The sequence below is a fragment of the Oncorhynchus keta genome, chromosome 6 (assembly GCF_023373465.1).
Source record: "Oncorhynchus keta strain PuntledgeMale-10-30-2019 chromosome 6, Oket_V2, whole genome shotgun sequence".
Taxonomy (NCBI): Eukaryota; Metazoa; Chordata; class Actinopteri; order Salmoniformes; family Salmonidae; genus Oncorhynchus; species Oncorhynchus keta.
The window spans coordinates 42,802,643-42,823,603 of NC_068426.1; the positions used below are offsets into that span (position 1 = coordinate 42,802,643).

The 20,961-nt window shown below is 37.3% G+C and overlaps 21 non-coding genes across 21 annotated transcripts; all 21 read left to right on the forward strand.

Moving 5' to 3' along the window:
* The first annotated feature begins 426 nt into the window (after positions 1-426).
* On the forward strand, positions 427-499 carry trnar-ucg (transfer RNA arginine (anticodon UCG)). Its single transcript has one exon. It is a non-coding gene; the product is annotated as a tRNA-Arg (tRNA).
* Positions 500-1,416: 917 nt separating this feature from the next.
* Positions 1,417-1,487, forward strand: trnar-ucg (transfer RNA arginine (anticodon UCG)). Its single transcript has one exon. It is a non-coding gene; the product is annotated as a tRNA-Arg (tRNA).
* Positions 1,488-1,763: 276 nt separating this feature from the next.
* On the forward strand, positions 1,764-1,836 carry trnar-ucg (transfer RNA arginine (anticodon UCG)). The gene has a single exon. It is a non-coding gene; the product is annotated as a tRNA-Arg (tRNA).
* A 559-nt stretch (positions 1,837-2,395) lies between these two features.
* On the forward strand, positions 2,396-2,467 carry trnar-ucg (transfer RNA arginine (anticodon UCG)). Its single transcript has one exon. It is a non-coding gene; the product is annotated as a tRNA-Arg (tRNA).
* A 1,910-nt stretch (positions 2,468-4,377) lies between these two features.
* trnar-ucg (transfer RNA arginine (anticodon UCG)) lies at positions 4,378-4,450 on the forward strand. The gene has a single exon. It is a non-coding gene; the product is annotated as a tRNA-Arg (tRNA).
* Positions 4,451-5,362: 912 nt separating this feature from the next.
* On the forward strand, positions 5,363-5,435 carry trnar-ucg (transfer RNA arginine (anticodon UCG)). The gene has a single exon. It is a non-coding gene; the product is annotated as a tRNA-Arg (tRNA).
* Positions 5,436-5,719: 284 nt separating this feature from the next.
* trnar-ucg (transfer RNA arginine (anticodon UCG)) lies at positions 5,720-5,792 on the forward strand. The gene has a single exon. It is a non-coding gene; the product is annotated as a tRNA-Arg (tRNA).
* Positions 5,793-6,711: 919 nt separating this feature from the next.
* Positions 6,712-6,784, forward strand: trnar-ucg (transfer RNA arginine (anticodon UCG)). Its single transcript has one exon. It is a non-coding gene; the product is annotated as a tRNA-Arg (tRNA).
* Positions 6,785-7,702: 918 nt separating this feature from the next.
* trnar-ucg (transfer RNA arginine (anticodon UCG)) lies at positions 7,703-7,775 on the forward strand. The gene has a single exon. It is a non-coding gene; the product is annotated as a tRNA-Arg (tRNA).
* A 1,611-nt stretch (positions 7,776-9,386) lies between these two features.
* Positions 9,387-9,459, forward strand: trnar-ucg (transfer RNA arginine (anticodon UCG)). The gene has a single exon. It is a non-coding gene; the product is annotated as a tRNA-Arg (tRNA).
* A 553-nt stretch (positions 9,460-10,012) lies between these two features.
* On the forward strand, positions 10,013-10,085 carry trnar-ucg (transfer RNA arginine (anticodon UCG)). Its single transcript has one exon. It is a non-coding gene; the product is annotated as a tRNA-Arg (tRNA).
* A 550-nt stretch (positions 10,086-10,635) lies between these two features.
* trnar-ucg (transfer RNA arginine (anticodon UCG)) lies at positions 10,636-10,708 on the forward strand. The gene has a single exon. It is a non-coding gene; the product is annotated as a tRNA-Arg (tRNA).
* A 907-nt stretch (positions 10,709-11,615) lies between these two features.
* trnar-ucg (transfer RNA arginine (anticodon UCG)) lies at positions 11,616-11,688 on the forward strand. Its single transcript has one exon. It is a non-coding gene; the product is annotated as a tRNA-Arg (tRNA).
* Positions 11,689-12,962: 1,274 nt separating this feature from the next.
* Positions 12,963-13,035, forward strand: trnar-ucg (transfer RNA arginine (anticodon UCG)). Its single transcript has one exon. It is a non-coding gene; the product is annotated as a tRNA-Arg (tRNA).
* A 550-nt stretch (positions 13,036-13,585) lies between these two features.
* Positions 13,586-13,658, forward strand: trnar-ucg (transfer RNA arginine (anticodon UCG)). The gene has a single exon. It is a non-coding gene; the product is annotated as a tRNA-Arg (tRNA).
* An 856-nt stretch (positions 13,659-14,514) lies between these two features.
* Positions 14,515-14,587, forward strand: trnar-ucg (transfer RNA arginine (anticodon UCG)). Its single transcript has one exon. It is a non-coding gene; the product is annotated as a tRNA-Arg (tRNA).
* A 1,584-nt stretch (positions 14,588-16,171) lies between these two features.
* Positions 16,172-16,244, forward strand: trnar-ucg (transfer RNA arginine (anticodon UCG)). Its single transcript has one exon. It is a non-coding gene; the product is annotated as a tRNA-Arg (tRNA).
* A 554-nt stretch (positions 16,245-16,798) lies between these two features.
* trnar-ucg (transfer RNA arginine (anticodon UCG)) lies at positions 16,799-16,871 on the forward strand. The gene has a single exon. It is a non-coding gene; the product is annotated as a tRNA-Arg (tRNA).
* Positions 16,872-17,784: 913 nt separating this feature from the next.
* On the forward strand, positions 17,785-17,857 carry trnar-ucg (transfer RNA arginine (anticodon UCG)). Its single transcript has one exon. It is a non-coding gene; the product is annotated as a tRNA-Arg (tRNA).
* A 1,262-nt stretch (positions 17,858-19,119) lies between these two features.
* On the forward strand, positions 19,120-19,192 carry trnar-ucg (transfer RNA arginine (anticodon UCG)). Its single transcript has one exon. It is a non-coding gene; the product is annotated as a tRNA-Arg (tRNA).
* A 919-nt stretch (positions 19,193-20,111) lies between these two features.
* Positions 20,112-20,184, forward strand: trnar-ucg (transfer RNA arginine (anticodon UCG)). Its single transcript has one exon. It is a non-coding gene; the product is annotated as a tRNA-Arg (tRNA).
* The last annotated feature ends 777 nt before the right edge of the window (positions 20,185-20,961 follow it).

Consider the following 20,961-nt stretch of genomic DNA (forward strand, 5'->3'; position numbering starts at 1 on the left):
TTCACAATTTTGATGTCTGTTGTTGCGAAGCAACGTCTGTTTGATGTCATATCGGAGAATATGGAGTAGAAGGTGTTGCCTCGTGGATAAGGCGTCTTACTTTGAAACAGAAAATTGAGGTTTTGAATCATTTTCGTGTTCGTTTAATGTCATTAAATCAGCTAATATGGACATGTTTGCAATTTCCTAAATAAGGCATTGGTCTTGTTGCTTTGAAAAGCTTGGACATTGTTGTTCAACTTTCATAATCGAAGACTGCAAGGCCTGAGAATTATTGTGTCTGAATCTGCATCGCAAGATTGAAGGAAAGAGTATCTTTGTACTTGTTAAAAATCACTCGCTTTCCTCATTCGGACAGGTTCACAATTTGATGTCTATTGTTGCATAGCAAAGTCTCTATGATGTCAAATAGGGATATATCAGATAGACTGCGTGGCCTAATGGATAAGGCGTCTGACTTCGAATCAGAAGATTGAGGGTTCGAGTCCCTTCGTGGTCGTTTAATTTCATAAGCTCAGCTAATTTGAACATGTTTGCAATTTCCCGAAATAAGGGAAATCTTGTTGCTTTGAAAAGCTCAGACTTTGTTATTCATCTTTAATAATCTAATATTGCAAGGCCTGAGAATTATTGTGTCTGATTCTGCATCGCAAGATTGAGGGAAAAGGTCTCTTCTTACTTGTTAAATATCACTAGCTTTCCTCAGTCGGACAGGTTCACAACTTTGATGTCTACTGTTGCATAGCAAAGTCTCTATGATGTCAAATAGGGTCGTTTAATTTTATTAGCTCAGCTAATTTGAACATGTTTGCAATTTCCCGAAATAAGGCATTGGTCTTGTTGCTTTGAAAAGCTTGGACATTTTTGTTCAACTTTAATAATCTAAGACTGAAAGGCCTGAGAAATATTGTGTCTGATTCGGCATCGCAAGATTGAGACATAGTCTTTTCGTACTTGTAAAATATCACTTGCTTTCCTCATTCGGATAGGTTCACAATTTTGATGTCTGTTGTTGCGAAGCAACGTCTGTTTGATGTCATATCGGAGAATATGGAGTAGAAGGTGTTGCCTCGTGGATAAGGCGTCTTACTTTGAAACAGAAAATTGAGGTTTTGAATCATTTTCGTGTTCGTTTAATGTCATTAAATCAGCTAATATGGACATGTTTGCAATTTCCTAAATAAGGCATTGGTCTTGTTGCTTTGAAAAGCTTGGACATTGTTGTTCAACTTTCATAATCGAAGACTGCAAGGCCTGAGAATTATTGTGTCTGAATCTGCATCGCAAGATTGAAGGAAAGAGTATCTTTGTACTTGTTAAAAATCACTCGCTTTCCTCATTCGGACAGGTTCACAATTTGATGTCTATTGTTGCATAGCAAAGTCTCTATGATGTCAAATAGGGATATATCAGATAGACTGCGTGGCCTAATGGAAGGCGTCTGACTTCGAATCAGAAGATTGAGGGTTCGAGTCCCTTCGTGGTCGTTTAATTTCATAAGCTCAGCTAATTTGAACATTTTGCAATTTCCCGAAATAAGGGAAATCTTGTTGCTTTGAAAAGCTAAGACATTGTTATTCATCTTTAATAATCTAATATTGCAAGGCCTGAGAATTATTGTGTCTGATTCGCATCGCAAGATTGAGGGAAATATCTTACTTGTTAAATATCACTAGCTTTCCTCATTCGGACAGGTTCACAACTTTGATGTCTACTGTTGCATAGCAAAGTCTCTATGATGTCAAATAGGGATATATCAGATAGACTGCGTGGCCTAATGGATAAGGCGTCTGACTTCGAATCAGAAGATTGAGGGTTCGAGTCCCTTCGTGGTCGTTTAATTTCATAAGCTCAGCTAATTTGAACATGTTTGCAATTTCCCGAAATAAGGGAAATCTTGTTGCTTTGAAAAGCTAAGACATTGTTATTCATCTTTAATAATCTAATATTGCAAGGCCTGAGAATTATTGTGTCTGATTCTGCATCGCAAGATTGAGGGAAAAGGTCTCTTCTTACTTGTTAAATATCACTAGCTTTCCTCATCGGACAGGTTCACAACTTTGATGTCTACTGTTGCATAGCAAAGTCTCTATGATGTCAAATAGGGTCGTTTAATTTCATTAGCTCAGCTAATTTGAACATGTTTGCAATTTCCCGAAATAAGGCATTGGTCTTGTTGCTTTGAAAAGCTTGGACATTGTTGTTCAACTTTAATAATCTAAGACTGCAAGGCCTGAGAATTATTGTGTCTGATTCTGCATCGCAAGATTGAAGGAAAGAGTATCTTTGTACTTGTTAAAAATCACTAGCTTTCCTCATTCGGACAGGTTCACAATTTGATGTCTATTGTTGCATAGCAAAGTCTCTATGATGTCAAATAGGGATATATCAGATAGACTGCGTGGCCTAATGGATAAGGCGTCTGACTTCGAATCAGAGATTGAGGGTTCGAGTCCCTTCGTGGTCGTTTAATTTCATAAGCTCAGCTAATTTGAACATGTTTGCAATTTCCCGAAATAAGGGAAATCTTGTTGCTTTGAAAAGCTCAGACTTTGTTATTCATCTTTAATAATCTAATATTGCAAGGCCTGAGAATTATTGTGTCTGATTCTGCATCGCAAGATTGAGGGAAAAGGTCTCTTCTTACTTGTTAAATATCACTAGCTTTCCTCAGTCGGACAGGTTCACAACTTTGATGTCTACTGTTGCATAGCAAAGTCTCTATGATGTCAAATAGGGTCGTTTAATTTTATTAGCTCAGCTAATTTGAACATGTTTGCAATTTCCCGAAATAAGGCATTGGTCTTGTTGCTTTGAAAAGCTTGGACATTTTTGTTCAACTTTAATAATCTAAGACTGAAAGGCCTGAGAAATATTGTGTCTGATTCGGCATCGCAAGATTGAGGGACATAGTCTTTTCGTACTTGTAAAATATCACTTGCTTTCCTCATTCGGATAGGTTCACAATTTTGATGTCTGTTGTTGCGAAGCAACGTCTGTTTGATGTCATATCGGAGAATATGGAGTAGAAGGTGTTGCCTCGTGGATAAGGCGTCTTACTTTGAAACAGAAAATTGAGGTTTTGAATCATTTTCGTGTTCGTTTAATGTCATTAAATCAGCTAATATGGACATGTTTGCAATTTCCTAAATAAGGCATTGGTCTTGTTGCTTTGAAAAGCTTGGACATTGTTGTTCAACTTTCATAATCGAAGACTGCAAGGCCTGAGAATTATTGTGTCTGAATCTGCATCGCAAGATTGAAGGAAAGAGTATCTTTGTACTTGTTAAAAATCACTCGCTTTCCTCATTCGGACAGGTTCACAATTTGATGTCTATTGTTGCATAGCAAAGTCTCTATGATGTCAAATAGGGATATATCAGATAGACTGCGTGGCCTAATGGATAAGGCGTCTGACTTCGAATCAGAAGATTGAGGTTCGAGTCCCTTCGTGGTCGTTTAATTTCATAAGCTCAGCTAATTTGAACATTTTTGCAATTTCCCGAAATAAGGGAAATCTTGTTGCTTTGAAAAGCTAAGACATTGTTATTCATCTTTAATAATCTAATATTGCAAGGCCTGAGAATTATTGTGTCTGATTCTGCATCGCAAGATTGAGGGAAAAGGTCTCTTCTTACTTGTTAAATATCACTAGCTTTCCTCAGTCGGACAGGTTCACAACTTTGATGTCTACTGTTGCATAGCAAAGTCTCTATGATGTCAAATAGGGTCGTTTAATTTTATTAGCTCAGCTAATTTGAACATGTTTGCAATTTCCCGAAATAAGGCATTGGTCTTGTTGCTTTGAAAAGCTTGGACATTTTTGTTCAACTTTAATAATCTAAGACTGAAAGGCCTGAGAAATATTGTGTCTGATTCGGCATCGCAAGATTGAGGGACATAGTCTTTTCGTACTTGTAAAATATCACTTGCTTTCCTCATTCGGATAGGTTCACAATTTTGATGTCTGTTGTTGCGAAGCAACGTCTGTTTGATGTCATATCGGAGAATATGGAGTAGAAGGTGTTGCCTCGTGGATAAGGCGTCTTACTTTGAAACAGAAAATTGAGGTTTTGAATCATTTTCGTGTTCGTTTAATGTCATTAAATCAGCTAATATGGACATGTTTGCAATTTCCTAAATAAGGCATTGGTCTTGTTGCTTTGAAAAGCTTGGACATTGTTGTTCAACTTTCATAATCGAAGACTGCAAGGCCTGAGAATTATTGTGTCTGAATCTGCATCGCAAGATTGAAGGAAAGAGTATCTTTGTACTTGTTAAAAATCACTCGCTTTCCTCATTCGGACAGGTTCACAATTTGATGTCTATTGTTGCATAGCAAAGTCTCTATGATGTCAAATAGGGATATATCAGATAGACTGCGTGGCCTAATGGATAAGGCGTCTGACTTCGAATCAGAAGATTGAGGGTTCGAGTCCCTTCGTGGTCGTTTAATTTCATAAGCTCAGCTAATTTGAACATTTTTGCAATTTCCCGAAATAAGGGAAATCTTGTTGCTTTGAAAAGCTAAGACATTGTTATTCATCTTTAATAATCTAATATTGCAAGGCCTGAGAATTATTGTGTCTGATTCGCATCGCAAGATTGAGGGAAATATCTTACTTGTTAAATATCACTAGCTTTCCTCATTCGGACAGGTTCACAACTTTGATGTCTACTGTTGCATAGCAAAGTCTCTATGATGTCAAATAGGGTCGTTTAATTTTATTAGCTCAGCTAATTTGAACATGTTTGCAATTTCCCGAAATAAGGCATTGGTCTTGTTGCTTTGAAAAGCTTGGACATTTTTGTTCAACTTTAATAATCTAAGACTGAAAGGCCTGAGAAATATTGTGTCTGATTCGGCATCGCAAGATTGAGGGACATAGTCTTTTCGTACTTGTAAAATATCACTTGCTTTCCTCATTCGGATAGGTTCACAATTTTGATGTCTGTTGTTGCGAAGCAACGTCTGTTTGATGTCATATCGGAGAATATGGAGTAGAAGGTGTTGCCTCGTGGATAAGGCGTCTTACTTTGAAACAGAAAATTGAGGTTTTGAATCATTTTCGTGTTCGTTTAATGTCATTAAATCAGCTAATATGGACATGTTTGCAATTTCCTAAATAAGGCATTGGTCTTGTTGCTTTGAAAAGCTTGGACATTGTTGTTCAACTTTCATAATCGAAGACTGCAAGGCCTGAGAATTATTGTGTCTGAATCTGCATCGCAAGATTGAAGGAAAGAGTATCTTTGTACTTGTTAAAAATCACTCGCTTTCCTCATTCGGACAGGTTCACAATTTGATGTCTATTGTTGCATAGCAAAGTCTCTATGATGTCAAATAGGGATATATCAGATAGACTGCGTGGCCTAATGGATAAGGCGTCTGACTTCGAATCAGAAGATTGAGGGTTCGAGTCCCTTCGTGGTCGTTTAATTTCATAAGCTCAGCTAATTTGAACATTTTTGCAATTTCCCGAAATAAGGGAAATCTTGTTGCTTTGAAAAGCTAAGACATTGTTATTCATCTTTAATAATCTAATATTGCAAGGCCTGAGAATTATTGTGTCTGATTCTGCATCGCAAGATTGAGGGAAAAGGTCTCTTCTTACTTGTTAAATATCACTAGCTTTCCTCAGTCGGACAGGTTCACAACTTTGATGTCTACTGTTGCATAGCAAAGTCTCTATGATGTCAAATAGGGATATATCAGATAGACTGCGTGGCCTAATGGATAAGGCGTCTGACTTCGAATCAGAAGATTGAGGGTTCGAGTCCCTTCGTGGTCGTTTAATTTCATAAGCTCAGCTAATTTGAACATGTTTGCAATTTCCCGAAATAAGGGAAATCTTGTTGCTTTGAAAAGCTCAGACTTTGTTATTCATCTTTAATAATCTAATATTGCAAGGCCTGAGAATTATTGTGTCTGATTCTGCATCGCAAGATTGAGGGAAAAGGTCTCTTCTTACTTGTTAAATATCACTAGCTTTCCTCAGTCGGACAGGTTCACAACTTTGATGTCTACTGTTGCATAGCAAAGTCTCTATGATGTCAAATAGGGTCGTTTAATTTTATTAGCTCAGCTAATTTGAACATGTTTGCAATTTCCCGAAATAAGGCATTGGTCTTGTTGCTTTGAAAAGCTTGGACATTTTTGTTCAACTTTAATAATCTAAGACTGAAAGGCCTGAGAAATATTGTGTCTGATTCGGCATCGCAAGATTGAGGGACATAGTCTTTTCGTACTTGTAAAATATCACTTGCTTTCCTCATTCGGATAGGTTCACAATTTTGATGTCTGTTGTTGCGAAGCAACGTCTGTTTGATGTCATATCGGAGAATATGGAGTAGAAGGTGTTGCCTCGTGGATAAGGCGTCTTACTTTGAAACAGAAAATTGAGGTTTTGAATCATTTTCGTGTTCGTTTAATGTCATTAAATCAGCTAATATGGACATGTTTGCAATTTCCTAAATAAGGCATTGGTCTTGTTGCTTTGAAAAGCTTGGACATTGTTGTTCAACTTTCATAATCGAAGACTGCAAGGCCTGAGAATTATTGTGTCTGAATCTGCATCGCAAGATTGAAGGAAAGAGTATCTTTGTACTTGTTAAAAATCACTCGCTTTCCTCATTCGGACAGGTTCACAATTTGATGTCTATTGTTGCATAGCAAAGTCTCTATGATGTCAAATAGGGATATATCAGATAGACTGCGTGGCCTAATGGATAAGGCGTCTGACTTCGAATCAGAAGATTGAGGGTTCGAGTCCCTTCGTGGTCGTTTAATTTCATAAGCTCAGCTAATTTGAACATTTTTGCAATTTCCCGAAATAAGGGAAATCTTGTTGCTTTGAAAAGCTAAGACATTGTTATTCATCTTTAATAATCTAATATTGCAAGGCCTGAGAATTATTGTGTCTGATTCTGCATCGCAAGATTGAGGGAAAAGGTCTCTTCTTACTTGTTAAATATCACTAGCTTTCCTCAGTCGGACAGGTTCACAACTTTGATGTCTACTGTTGCATAGCAAAGTCTCTATGATGTCAAATAGGGTCGTTTAATTTTATTAGCTCAGCTAATTTGAACATGTTTGAATTTCCCGAAATAAGGCATTGGTCTTGTTGCTTTGAAAAGCTTGGACATTTTTGTTCAACTTTAATAATCTAAGACTGAAAGGCCTGAGAAATATTGTGTCTGATTCGGCATCGCAAGATTGAGGGACATAGTCTTTTCGTACTTGTAAAATATCACTTGCTTTCCTCATTCGGATAGGTTCACAATTTTGATGTCTGTTGTTGCGAAGCAACGTCTGTTTGATGTCATATCGGAGAATATGGAGTAGAAGGTGTTGCCTCGTGGATAAGGCGTCTTACTTTGAAACAGAAAATTGAGGTTTTGAATCATTTTCGTGTTCGTTTAATGTCATTAAATCAGCTAATATGGACATGTTTGCAATTTCCTAAATAAGGCATTGGTCTTGTTGCTTTGAAAAGCTTGGACATTGTTGTTCAACTTTCATAATCGAAGACTGCAAGGCCTGAGAATTATTGTGTCTGAATCTGCATCGCAAGATTGAAGGAAAGAGTATCTTTGTACTTGTTAAAAATCACTCGCTTTCCTCATTCGGACAGGTTCACAATTTGATGTCTATTGTTGCATAGCAAAGTCTCTATGATGTCAAATAGGGATATATCAGATAGACTGCGTGGCCTAATGGATAAGGCGTCTGACTTCGAATCAGAAGATTGAGGGTTCGAGTCCCTTCGTGGTCGTTTAATTTCATAAGCTCAGCTAATTTGAACATGTTTGCAATTTCCCGAAATAAGGGAAATCTTGTTGCTTTGAAAAGCTAAGACATTTGTTATTCATCTTTAATAATCTAATATTGCAAGGCCTGAGAATTATTGTGTCTGATTCTGCATCGCAAGATTGAGGGAAAAGGTCTCTTCTTACTTGTTAAATATCACTAGCTTTCCTCAGTCGGACAGGTTCACAACTTTGATGTCTACTGTTGCATAGCAAAGTCTCTATGATGTCAAATAGGGTCGTTTAATTTTATTAGCTCAGCTAATTTGAACATGTTTGCAATTTCCCGAAATAAGGCATTGGTCTTGTTGCTTTGAAAAGCTTGGACATTTTTGTTCAACTTTAATAATCTAAGACTGAAAGGCCTGAGAAATATTGTGTCTGATTCGGCATCGCAAGATTGAGGGACATAGTCTTTTCGTACTTGTAAAATATCACTTGCTTTCCTCATTCGGATAGGTTCACAATTTTGATGTCTGTTGTTGCGAAGCAACGTCTGTTTGATGTCATATCGGAGAATATGGAGTAGAAGGTGTTGCCTCGTGGATAAGGCGTCTTACTTTGAAACAGAAAATTGAGGTTTTGAATCATTTTCGTGTTCGTTTAATGTCATTAAATCAGCTAATATGGACATGTTTGCAATTTCCTAAATAAGGCATTGGTCTTGTTGCTTTGAAAAGCTTGGACATTGTTGTTCAACTTTAATAATCTAAGACTGCAAGGCCTGAGAATTATTGTGTCTGAATCTGCATCGCAAGATTGAAGGAAAGAGTATCTTTGTACTTGTTAAAAATCACTCGCTTTCCTCATTCGGACAGGGTCACAATTTGATGTCTACTGTTGCATAGCAAAGTCTCTATGATGTCAAATAGGGATATATCAGATAGACTTTAATGGATAAGGCGTCTGACTTCAGAAGATTGAGGGTTCGAGTCCCTTGGTGGTCGTTTAATTTCATAAGCTCAGCTAATTTGAACATGTTTGCAATTTCCCTAAATAAGGCATTGGTCTTGTTGCTTTGAAAAGCTTGGACATTGTTGTTCAACTTTAATAATCTAAGACTGCAAGGCCTGAGAATTATTGTGTCTGAATCTGCATCGCAAGATTGAAGGAAAGAGTATCTTTGTACTTGTTAAAAATCACTCGCTTTCCTCATTCGGACAGGTTCACAATTTGATGTCTATTGTTGCATAGCAAAGTCTCTATGATGTCAAATAGGGATATATCAGATAGACTGCGTGGCCTAATGGATAAGGCGTCTGACTTCGAATCAGAAGATTGAGGGTCCCTTCGTGGTCGTTTAATTTCATAAGCTCAGCTAATTTGAACATTTTTGCAATTTCCCGAAATAAGGGAAATCTTGTTGCTTTGAAAAGCTAAGACATTGTTATTCATCTTTAATAATCTAATATTGCAAGGCCTGAGAATTATTGTGTCTGATTCGGCATCGCAAGATTGAGGGAAATATCTTACTTGTTAAATATCACTAGCTTTCCTCATTCGGACAGGTTCACAACTTTGATGTCTACTGTTGCATAGCAAAGTCTCTATGATGTCAAATAGGGATATATCAGATAGACTGCGTGGCCTAATGGATAAGGTGTCTGACTTCGAATCAGAAGATTGAGGGTTCGAGTCCCTTCGTGGTCGTTTAATTTCATAAGCTCAGCTAATTTGAACATGTTTGCAATTTCCCGAAATAAGGGAAATCTTGTTGCTTTGAAAAGCTCAGACATTGTTATTCATCTTTAATAATCGAATATTGCAAGGCCTGAGAATTATTGTGTCTGATTCAGCATCGCAAGATTGAGGGAAATATCTTACTTGTTAAATATCACTAGCTTTCCTCATTCGGACAGGTTCACAACTTTGATGTCTACTGTTGCATAGCAAAGTCTCTATGATGTCAAATAGGGTCGTTTAATTTCATTAGCTCAGCTAATTTGATGTTTGCAATTTCCCTAAATAAGGCATTGGTCTTGTTGCTTTGAAAAGCTTGGACATTGTTGTTCAACTTTAATAATCTAAGACTGCAAGGCCTGAGAATTATTGTGTCTGAATCTGCATCGCAAGATTGAAGGAAAGAGTATCTTTGTACTTGTTAAAAATCACTCGCTTTCCTCATTCGGACAGGTTCACAATTTGATGTCTATTGTGTTGCATAGCAAAGTCTCTATGATGTCAAATAGGGATATATCAGATAGACTGCGTGGCCTAATGGATAAGGCGTCTGACTTCGAATCAGAAGATTGAGGGTTCGAGTCCCTTCGTGGTCGTTTTATTTCATAAGCTCAGCTAATTTGAACATGTTTGCAATTTCCCGAAATAAGGCAAATCTTGTTGCTTTGAAAAGCTAAGACATTGTTATTCATCTTTAATAATCTAAGACTGCAAGGCCTGAGAATTATTGTGTCTGAAACTGCATCGCAAGATTGAGGGAAATATCTTTGTACTTGTTAAATATCACTTTTCCTCATTCGGACAGGTTCACAACTTTGATGTCTACTGTTGCATAGCAAAGTCTCTATGATGTCAAATAGGGTCGTTTAATTTCATTAGCTCAGCTAATTTGAACATGTTTGCAATTTCCCGAAATAAGGCATTGGTCTTGTTGCTTTGAAAAGCTTGGACATTGTTGTTCAACTTTAATAATCTAAGACTGCAAGGCCTGAGAATTATTGTGTCTGAATCTGCATCGCAAGATTGAAGGAAAGAGTATCTTTGTACTTGTTAAAAATCACTCGCTTTCCTCATTCGGACAGGTTCACAGATGTCTATTGTTGCATAGCAAAGTCTCTATGATGTCAAATAGGGATATATCAGATAGACTGCGTGGCCTAATGGATAAGGCGTCTGACTTCGAATCAGAAGATTGAGGGTTCGAGTCCCTTCGTGGTCGTTTAATTTCATAAGCTCAGCTAATTTGAACATGTTTGCAATTTCCCGAAATAAGGGAAATCTTGTTGCTTTGAAAAGCTAAGACATTATTATTCATCTTTAATAATCTAAGACTGCAAGGCCTGAGAATTATTGTGTCTGATTCGGCATCGCAAGATTGAGGGAAATATCTTACTTGTTAAATATCACTTGCTTTCCTCATTCGGATAGGTTCACAATTTTGATGTCTGTTGTTGCTAAGCAACGTCTGTTTGATGTCATATCGGAGAATATGGAGTAGAAGGTGTTGCCTCGTGGATAAGGCGTCTTACTTCGAAACAGAAAATTGAGGTTTTGAAGCATTTTCGTGGTCGTTTAATGTCATTAAATCAGCAAATATGGACATGTTTGCAATTTCCCGAAATAAGGGAAATCTTGTTGCTTTGAAAAGCTAAGACATTGTTATTCATCTTTAATAATCTAAGACTGCAAGGCCTGAGAATTATTGTGTCTGATTCGGCATCGCAAGATTGAGGGAAATATCTTACTTGTTAAATATCACTTGCTTTCCTCATTCGGACAGGTTCACAACTTTGATGTCTACTGTTGCATAGCAAAGTCTCTATGATGTCAAATAGGGTCGTTTAATTTCATTAGCTCAGCTAATTCGTACATGTTTGCAATTTCCCTAAATAAGGCATTGGTCTTGTTGCTTTGAAAAGCTTGGACATTGTTGTTCAACTTTAATAATCTAAGACTGCAAGGCCTGAGAATTATTGTGTCTGAATCTGCATCGCAAGATTGAAGGAAAGAGTATCTTTGTACTTGTTAAAAATCACTCGCTTTCCTCATTCGGACAGGGTCACAACTTTGATGTCTACTGTTGCATAGCAGAGTCTCTATGATGTCAAATAGGGATATATCAGATAGACTGCGTGGCCTAATGGATAAGGCGTCTGACTTCGAATCAGAAGATTGAGGGTTCGAGTCCCTTTGTGGTCGTTTAATTTCATAAGCTTAGCTAATTTGAACATGTTTGCAATTTCCCGAAATAAGCTATTGGTCTTGTTGCTTTGAAAAGCTTGGACATTTTTGTTCGACTTTAATAATCTAAGACTGAAAGGCCTGAGAAATATTGTGTCTGATTCGGCATCGCAAGATTGAGGGACATAGTCTTTTCGTACTTGTAAAATATCACTTGCTTTCCTCATTCGGATAGGTTCACAATTTTGATGTCTGTTGTTGCTAAGCAACGTCTGTTTGATGTCATATCGGAGAATATGGAGTAGAAGGTGTTGCCTCGTGGATAAGGCGTCTTACTTCGAAACAGAAAATTGAGGTTTTGAAGCATTTTCGTGGTCGTTTAATGTCATTAAATCAGCAAATATGGACATGTTTGCAATTTCCCGAAATAAGGGAAATCTTGTTGCTTTGAAAAGCTAAGACATTATTATTCATCTTTAATAATCTAAGACTGCAAGGCCTGAGAATTATTGTGTCTGATTCGGCATCGCAAGATTGAGGGAAATATCTTACTTGTTAAATATCACTTGCTTTCCTCATTCGGACAGGTTCACAACTTTGATGTCTACTGTTGCATAGCAAAGTCTCTATGATGTCAAATAGGGTCGTTTAATTTCATTAGCTCAGCTAATTCGTACATGTTTGCAATTTCCCTAAATAAGGCATTGGTCTTGTTGCTTTGAAAAGCTTGGACATTGTTGTTCAACTTTAATAATCTAAGACTGCAAGGCCTGAGAATTATTGTGTCTGAATCTGCATCGCAAGATTGAAGGAAAGAGTATCTTTGTACTTGTTAAAAATCACTCGCTTTCCTCATTCGGACAGGTTCACAACTTTGATGTCTACTGTTGCATAGCAAAGTCTCTATGATGTCAAATAGGGATATATCAGATAGACTGCGTGGCCTAATGGATAAGGCGTCTGACTTCAAATCAGAAGATTGAGGGTTCGAGTCCCTTGGTGGTCATTTAATTTCATAAGCTCAGCTAATTTGAACATTTTTGCAATTTCCCGAAATAAGGCATTGGTCTTGTTGCTTTGAAAAGCTTGGACATTGTTGTTCAACTTTCATAATCGAAGACTGCAAGGCCTGAGAATTATTGTGTCTGAATCTGCATCGCAAGATTGAAGGAAAGAGTATCTTTGTACTTGTTAAAAATCACTCGCTTTCCTCATTCGGACAGGTTCACAACTTTGATGTCTACTGTTGCATAGCAAAGTCTCTATGATGTCAAATAGGGATATATCAGATAGACTGCGTGGCCTAATGGATAAGGCGTCTGACTTCGAATCAGAAGATTGAGGGTTCGAGTCCCTTCGTGGTCGTTTAACTTCATAAGCTCAGCTAATTTGAACATGTTTGCAATTTCCCGAAATAAGGGAAATCTTGTTGCTTTGAAAAGCTCAGACATTGTTATTCATCTTTAATAATCTAATATTGCAAGGCCTGAGAATTATTGTGTCTGATTCTGCATCGCAAGATTGAGGGAAAAGGTCTCTTCTTACTTGTTAAATATCACTAGCTTTCCTCAGTCGGACAGGTTCACAACTTTGTTGCATAGCAAAGTCTCTATGATGTCAAATAGGGTCGTTTAATTTTATTAGCTCAGCTAATTTGAACATGTTTGCAATTTCCCGAAATAAGGCATTGGTCTTGTTGCTTTGAAAAGCTTGGACATTTTTGTTCAACTTTAATAATCTAAGACTGCAAGGCCTGAGAATTATTGTGTCTGAATCTGCATCGCAAGATTGAAGGAAAGAGTATCTTTGTACTTGTTAAAAATCACTCGCTTTCCTCATTCGGACAGGTTCACAATTTGATGTCTATTGTTGCATAGCAAAGTCTCTATGATGTCAGATAGGGATATATCAGATAGACTGCGTGGCCTAATGAATAAGGCGTCTGACTTCGAATCAGAAGATTGAGGGTTCGAGTCCCTTTGTGGTCACATGTTTGCAATTTCCCGAAATAAGGGTCTTGTTGCTTTGAAAAGCTTGGACATTTTTGTTCATCTTTAATAATCTAAGACTGAAAGGCCTGAGAAATATTGTGTCTGATTCGGCATCGCAAGATTGAGGGACATAGTCTTTTCGTACTTGTAAAATATCACTTGCTTTCCTCATTCGGATAGGTTCACAATTTTGATGTCTGTTGTTGCTAAGCAACGTCTGTTTGATGTCATATCGGAGAATATGGAGTAGAAGGTGTTGCCTCGTGGATAAGGCGTCTTACTTTGAAACAGAAAATTGAGGTTTTGAAGCATTTTCGTGGTCGTTTAATGTCATTAAATCAGCAAATAATAAGGGAAATCTTGTTTCTTTGAAAAGCTAAGACATTGTTATTCATCTTTAATAATCTAAGACTGCAAGGCCTGAGAATTATTGTGTCTGATTCGGCATCGCAAGATTGAGGGAAATATCTTACTTGTTAAATATCACTTGCTTTCCTCATTCGGACAGGTTCACAACTTTGATGTCTACTGTTGCATAGCAAAGTCTCTATGATGTCAAATAGGGTCGTTTAATTTCATTAGCTCAGCTAATTCGTACATGTTTGCAATTTCCCTAAATAAGGCATTGGTCTTGTTGCTTTGAAAAGCTTGGACATTGTTGTTCAACTTTAATAATCTAAGACTGCAAGGCCTGAGAATTATTGTGTCTGAATCTGCATCGCAAGATTGAAGGAAAGAGTATCTTTGTACTTGTTAAAAATCACTCGCTTTCCTCATTCGGACAGGTTCACAATTTGATGTCTATTGTTGCATAGCAAAGTCTCTATGATGTCAAATAGGGATATATCAGATAGACTGCGTGGCCTAATGGATAAGGCGTCTGACTTCGAATCAGAAGATTGAGGGTTCGAGTCCCTTTGTGGTCGTTTAATTTCATAAGCTCAGCTAATTTGAACATGTTTGCAATTTCCCGAAATAAGGCTATTGGTCTTGTTGCTTTGAAAAGCTTGGACATTTTTGTTCATCTTTAATAATCTAAGACTGAAAGGCCTGAGAAATATTGTGTCTGATTCGGCATCGCAAGATTGAGGGACATAGTCTTTTCGTACTTGTAAAATATCACTTGCTTTCCTCATTCGGATAGGTTCACAATTTTGATGTCTGTTGTTGCTAAGCAACGTCTGTTTGATGTCATATCGGAGAATATGGAGTAGAAGGTGTTGCCTCGTGGATAAGGCGTCTTACTTCAAACAGAAAATTGAGGTTTTGAAGCATTTTCGTGGTCGTTTAATGTCATTAAATCAGCAAATATGGACATGTTTGCAATTTCCCGAAATAAGGGAAATCTTGTTGCTTTGAAAAGCTAAGACATTATTATTCATCTTTAATAATCTAAGACTGCAAGGCCTGAGAATTATTGTGTCTGATTCGGCATCGCAAGATTGAGGGAAATATCTTACTTGTTAAATATCACTTGCTTTCCTCATTCGGACAGGTTCACAACTTTGATGTCTACTGTTGCATAGCAAAGTCTCTATGATGTCAAATAGGGTCGTTTAATTTCATTAGCTCAGCTAATTCGTACATGTTTGCAATTTCCCTAAATAAGGCATTGGTCTTGTTGCTTTGAAAAGCTTGGACATTGTTGTTCAACTTTAATAATCTAAGACTGCAAGGCCTGAGAATTATTGTGTCTGAATCTGCATCGCAAGATTGAAGGAAAGAGTATCTTTGTACTTGTTAAAAATCACTCGCTTTCCTCATTCGGACAGGGTCACAACTTTGATGTCTACTGTTGCATAGCAGAGTCTCTATGATGTCAAATAGGGATGTATCACATAGACTGCGTGGCCTAATGGATAAGGCGTCTGACTTCACAAGATTGAGGGTCCGAGTCCCTTGGTGGTCATTTAATTTCATAAGCTCAGCTAATTTGAACATTTTTGCAATTTCCCGAAATAAGGGAAATCTTGTTGCTTTGAAAAGCTAAGACATTGTTATTCATCTTTAATAATCTAATACTGCAAGGCCTGAGAATTATTGTGTCTGATTCTGCATCGCAAGATTGAAGGAAAGATATCTTTGTACTTGTTAAAAATCACTAGCTTTCCTCATTCGGACAGGTTCACAACTTTGATGTCTACTGTTGCATAGCAAAGTCTGATGTCAAATAGGGATGTATCAAAGTCTCCTAATGATGTCAAATAGAGATTGAGGTTCGAGTCGTTTTTAATTTCATTAAGCTCAGCTAATTTGAACATGTTTGCAATTTCCCGAAATAAGGCATTGGTCTTGTTGCTTTGAAAAGGACATTGTTGTTCAACTTTCATAATCTAAGACTGCAAGGCCTGAGAATTATTGTGTCTGAATCTGCATCGCAAGATTGAAGGAAAGAGTATCTTTGTACTTGTTAAAAATCACTCGCTTTCCTCATTCGGACAGGTTCACAATTTGATGTCTATTGTTGCATAGCAAAGTCTCTATGATGTCAAATAGGGATATATCAGATAGACTGCGTGGCCTAATGGATAAGGCGTCTGACTTCGAATCAGAAGATTGAGGGTTCGAGTCCCTTCGTGGTCGTTTAATTTCATAAGCTCAGCTAATTTGAACATGTTTGCAATTTCCCGAAATAAGGGAAATCTTGTTGCTTTGAAAAGCTAAGACATTGTTATTCATCTTTAATAATCTAATATTGCAAGGCCTGAGAATTATTGTGTCTGATTCTGCATCGCAAGATTGAGGGAAATATTCTTACTTGTTAAAAATCACTCGCTTTCCTCATTCGGACAGGTTCACAATTTGATGTCTACTGTTGCATAGCAAAGTCTCTATGATGTCAAATAGGGTCGTTTAATTTTATTAGCTCAGCTAATTTGAACATGTTTGCAATTTCCCGAAATAAGGCATTGGTCTTGTTGCTTTGAAAAGCTTGGACATTTTTGTTCAACTTTAATAATCTAAGACTGCAAGGCCTGAGAATTATTGTGTCTGAATCTGCATCGCAAGATTGAAGGAAAGAGTATCTTTGTACTTGTTAAAAATCACTCGCTTTCCTCATTCGGACAGGTTCACAATTTGATGTCTATTGTTGCATAGCAAAGTCTCTATGATGTCAGATAGGGATATATCAGATAGACTGCGTGGCCTAATGAATAAGGCGTCTGACTTCGAATCAGAAGATTGAGGGTTCGAGTCCCTTTGTGGTCTTTTAATTTCATAAGCTTAGCTAATTTGAACATGTTTGCAATTTCCCGAAATAAGCTATTGGTCTTGTTGCTTTGAAAAGCTTGGACATTTTTGTTCGTCTTTAATAATCTAAGACTGAAAGGCCTGAGAAATATTGTGTCTGATTCGGCATCGCAAGATTGAGGGACATAGTCTTTTCGTACTTGTAAAATATCACTTGCTTTCCTCATTCGGATAGGTTCACAATTTTGATGTCTGTTGTTGCTAAGCAACGTCTGTTTGATGTCATATCGGAGAATATGGAGTAGAAGGTGTTGCCTCGTGGATAAGGCGTCTTACTTTGAAACAGAAAATTGAGGTTTTGAAGCATTTTCGTGGTCGTTTAATGTCATTAAATCAGAAATATGGACATGTTTGCAATTTCCCGAAATAAGGGAAATCTTGTTGCTTTGAAAAGCTAAGACATTGTTATTCATCTTTAATAATCTAAGACTGCAAGGCCTGAGAATTATTGTGTCTGATTCGGCATCGCAAGATTGAGGGAAATATCTTACTTGTTAAATATCACTTGCTTTCCTCATTCGGACAGGTTCACAACTTTGATGTCTACTGTTGCATAGCAAAGTCTCTATGATGTCAAATAGGGTCGTTTAATTTCATTAGCTCAGCTAATTTGTACATGTTTGCAATTTCCCTAAATAAGGCATTGGTCTTGTTGCTTTGAAAAGCTTGGACATTGTTGTTCAACTTTAATAATCTAAGACTGCAAGGCCTGAGAATTATTGTGTCTGAATCTGCATCGCAAGATTGAAGGAAAGAGTATCTTTGTACTTGTTAAAAATCACTCGCTTTCCTCATTCGGACAGGTTCACAATTTGATGTCTATTGTTGCATAGCAAAGTCTCTATGATGTCAAATAGGGATATATCAGATAGACTGCGTGGCCTAATGGATAAGGCGTCTGACTTCGAATCAGAAGATTGAGGGTTCGAGTCCCTTTGTGGTCGTTTAATTTCATAAGCTTGCTAATTTGAACATGTTTGCAATTTCCCGAAATAAGGCATTGGTCTTGTTGCTTTGAAAAGCTTGGACATTTTTGTTCATCTTTAATAATCTAAGACTGAAAGGCCTGAGAAATATTGTGTCTGATTCGGCATCGCAAGATTGAGGGACATAGTCTTTTCGTACTTGTAAAATATCACTTGCTTTCCTCATTCGGATAGGTTCACAATTTTGATGTCTGTTGTTGCTAAGCAACGTCTGTTTGATGTCATATCGGAGAATATGGAGTAGAAGGTGTTGCCTCGTGGATAAGGCGTCTTACTTCAAAACAGAAAATTGAGGTTTTGAAGCATTTTCGTGGTCGTTTAATGTCATTAAATCAGCAAATTGGACATGTTTGCAATTTCCCGAAATAAGGGAAATCTTGTTGCTTTGAAAAGCTAAGACATTGTTATTCATCTTTAATAATCTAAGACTGCAAGGCCTGAGAATTATTGTGTCTGATTCGGCATCGCAAGATTGAGGGAAATATCTTACTTGTTAAATATCACTTGCTTTCCTCATTCGGACAGGTTCACAACTTTGATGTCTACTGTTGCATAGCAAGTCTCTATGATGTCAAATAGGGTCGTTTAATTTCATTAGCTCAGCTAATTCGTACATGTTTGCAATTTCCCTAAATAAGGCATTGGTCTTGTTGCTTTGAAAAGCTTGGACATTGTTGTTCAACTTTAATAATCTAAGACTGCAAGGCCTGAGAATTATTGTGTCTGAATCTGCATCGCAAGATTGAAGGAAAGAGTATCTTTGTACTTGTTAAAAATCACTCGCTTTCCTCATTCGGACAGGTTCACAATTTGATGTCTATTGTTGCATAGCAAAGTCTCTATGATGTCAAATAGGGATATATCAGATAGACTGCGTGGCCTAATGGATAAGGCGTCTGACTTCGAATCAGAAGATTGAGGGTCCCTTCGTGGTCGTTTAATTTCATAAGCTCAGCTAATTTGAACATTTTTGCAATTTCCCGAAATAAGGGAAATCTTGTTGCTTTGAAAAGCTAAGACATTGTTATTCATCTTTAATAATCTAAGACTGCAAGGCCTGAGAATTATTGTGTCTGAATCTGCATCGCAAGATTGAAGGAAAGAGTATCTTTGTACTTGTTAAAAATCACTCGCTTTCCTCATTCGGACAGGGTCACAACTTTGATGTCTACTGTTGCATAGCAGAGTCTCTATGATGTCAAATAGGGATGTATCACATAGACTGCGTGGCCTAATGGATAAGGCGTCTGACTTCGAATCAGAAGATTGAGGGTTCGAGTCCCTTCGTGGTCGTTTAATTTCATAAGCTCAGCTAATTTGAACATGTTTGCAATTTCCCGAAATAAGGGAAATCTTGTTGCTTTGAAAAGCTAAGACATTGTTATTCATCTTTAATAATCTAATATTGCAAGGCCTGAGAATTATTGTGTCTGATTCTGCATCGCAAGATTGAGGGAAAAGGTCTCTTCTTACTTGTTAAATATCACTAGCTTTCCTCAGTCGGACAGGTTCACAACTTTGATGTCTACTGTTGCATAGCAAAGTCTCTATGATGTCAAATAGGGTCGTTTAATTTTATTAGCTCAGCTAATTTGAACATGTTTGCAATTTCCCGAAATAAGGCATTGGTCTTGTTGCTTTGAAAAGCTTGGACATTTTTGTTCAACTTTAATAATCTAAGACTGAAAGGCCTGAGAAATATTGTGTCTGATTCGGCATCGCAAGATTGAGGGACATAGTCTTTTCGTACTTGTAAAATATCACTTGCTTTCCTCATTCGGATAGGTTCACAATTTTGATGTCTGTTGTTGCGAAGCAACGTCTGTTTGATGTCATATCGGAGAATATGGAGTAGAAGGTGTTGCCTCGTGGATAAGGCGTCTTACTTTGAAACAGAAAATTGAGGTTTTGAATCATTTTCGTGTTCGTTTAATGTCATTAAATCAGCTAATATGGACATGTTTGCAATTTCCTAAATAAGGCATTGGTCTTGTTGCTTTGAAAAGCTTGGACATTGTTGTTCAACTTTAATAATCTAAGACTGCAAGGCCTGAGAATTATTGTGTCTGAATCTGCATCGCAAGATTGAAGGAAAGAGTATCTTTGTACTTGTTAAAAATCACTCGCTTTCCTCATTCGGACAGGTTCACAATTTGATGTCTATTGTTGCATAGCAAAGTCTCTATGATGTCAAATAGGGATATATCAGATAGACTGCGTGGCCTAATGGATAAGGCGTCTGACTTCGAATCAGAAGATTGAGGGTTCGAGTCCCTTCGTGGTCGTTAATTTCATAAGCTCAGCTAATTTGAACATGTTTGCAATTTCCCGAAATAAGGGAAATCTTGTTGCTTTGAAAAGCTAAGACATTGTTATTCATCTTTAATAATCTAATATTGCAAGGCCTGAGAATTATTGTGTCTGATTCTGCATCGCAAGATTGAGGGAAAAGGTCTCTTCTTACTTGTTAAATATCACTAGCTTTCCTCAGTCGGACAGGTTCACAACTTTGATGTCTACTGTTGCATAGCAAAGTCTCTATGATGTCAAATAGGGTCGTTTAATTTTATTAGCTCAGCTAATTTGAACATGTTTGCAATTTCCCGAAATAAGGCATTGGTCTTGTTGCTTTGAAAAGCTTGGACATTTTTGTTCAACTTTAATAATCTAAGACTGAAAGGCCTGAGAAATATTGTGTCTGATTCGGCATCGCAAGATTGAGGGACATAGTCTTTTCGTACTTGTAAAATATCACTTGCTTTCCTCATTCGGATAGGTTCACAATTTTGATGTCTGTTGTTGCGAAGCAACGTCTGTTTGATGTCATATCGGAGAATATGGAGTAGAAGGTGTTGCCTCGTGGATAAGGCGTCTTACTTTGAAACAGAAAATTGAGGTTTTGAATCATTTTCGTGTTCGTTTAATGTCATTAAATCAGCTAATATGGACATGTTTGCAATTTCCTAAATAAGGCATTGGTCTTGTTGCTTTGAAAAGCTTGGACATTGTTGTTCAACTTTCATAATCGAAGACTGCAAGGCCTGAGAATTATTGTGTCTGAA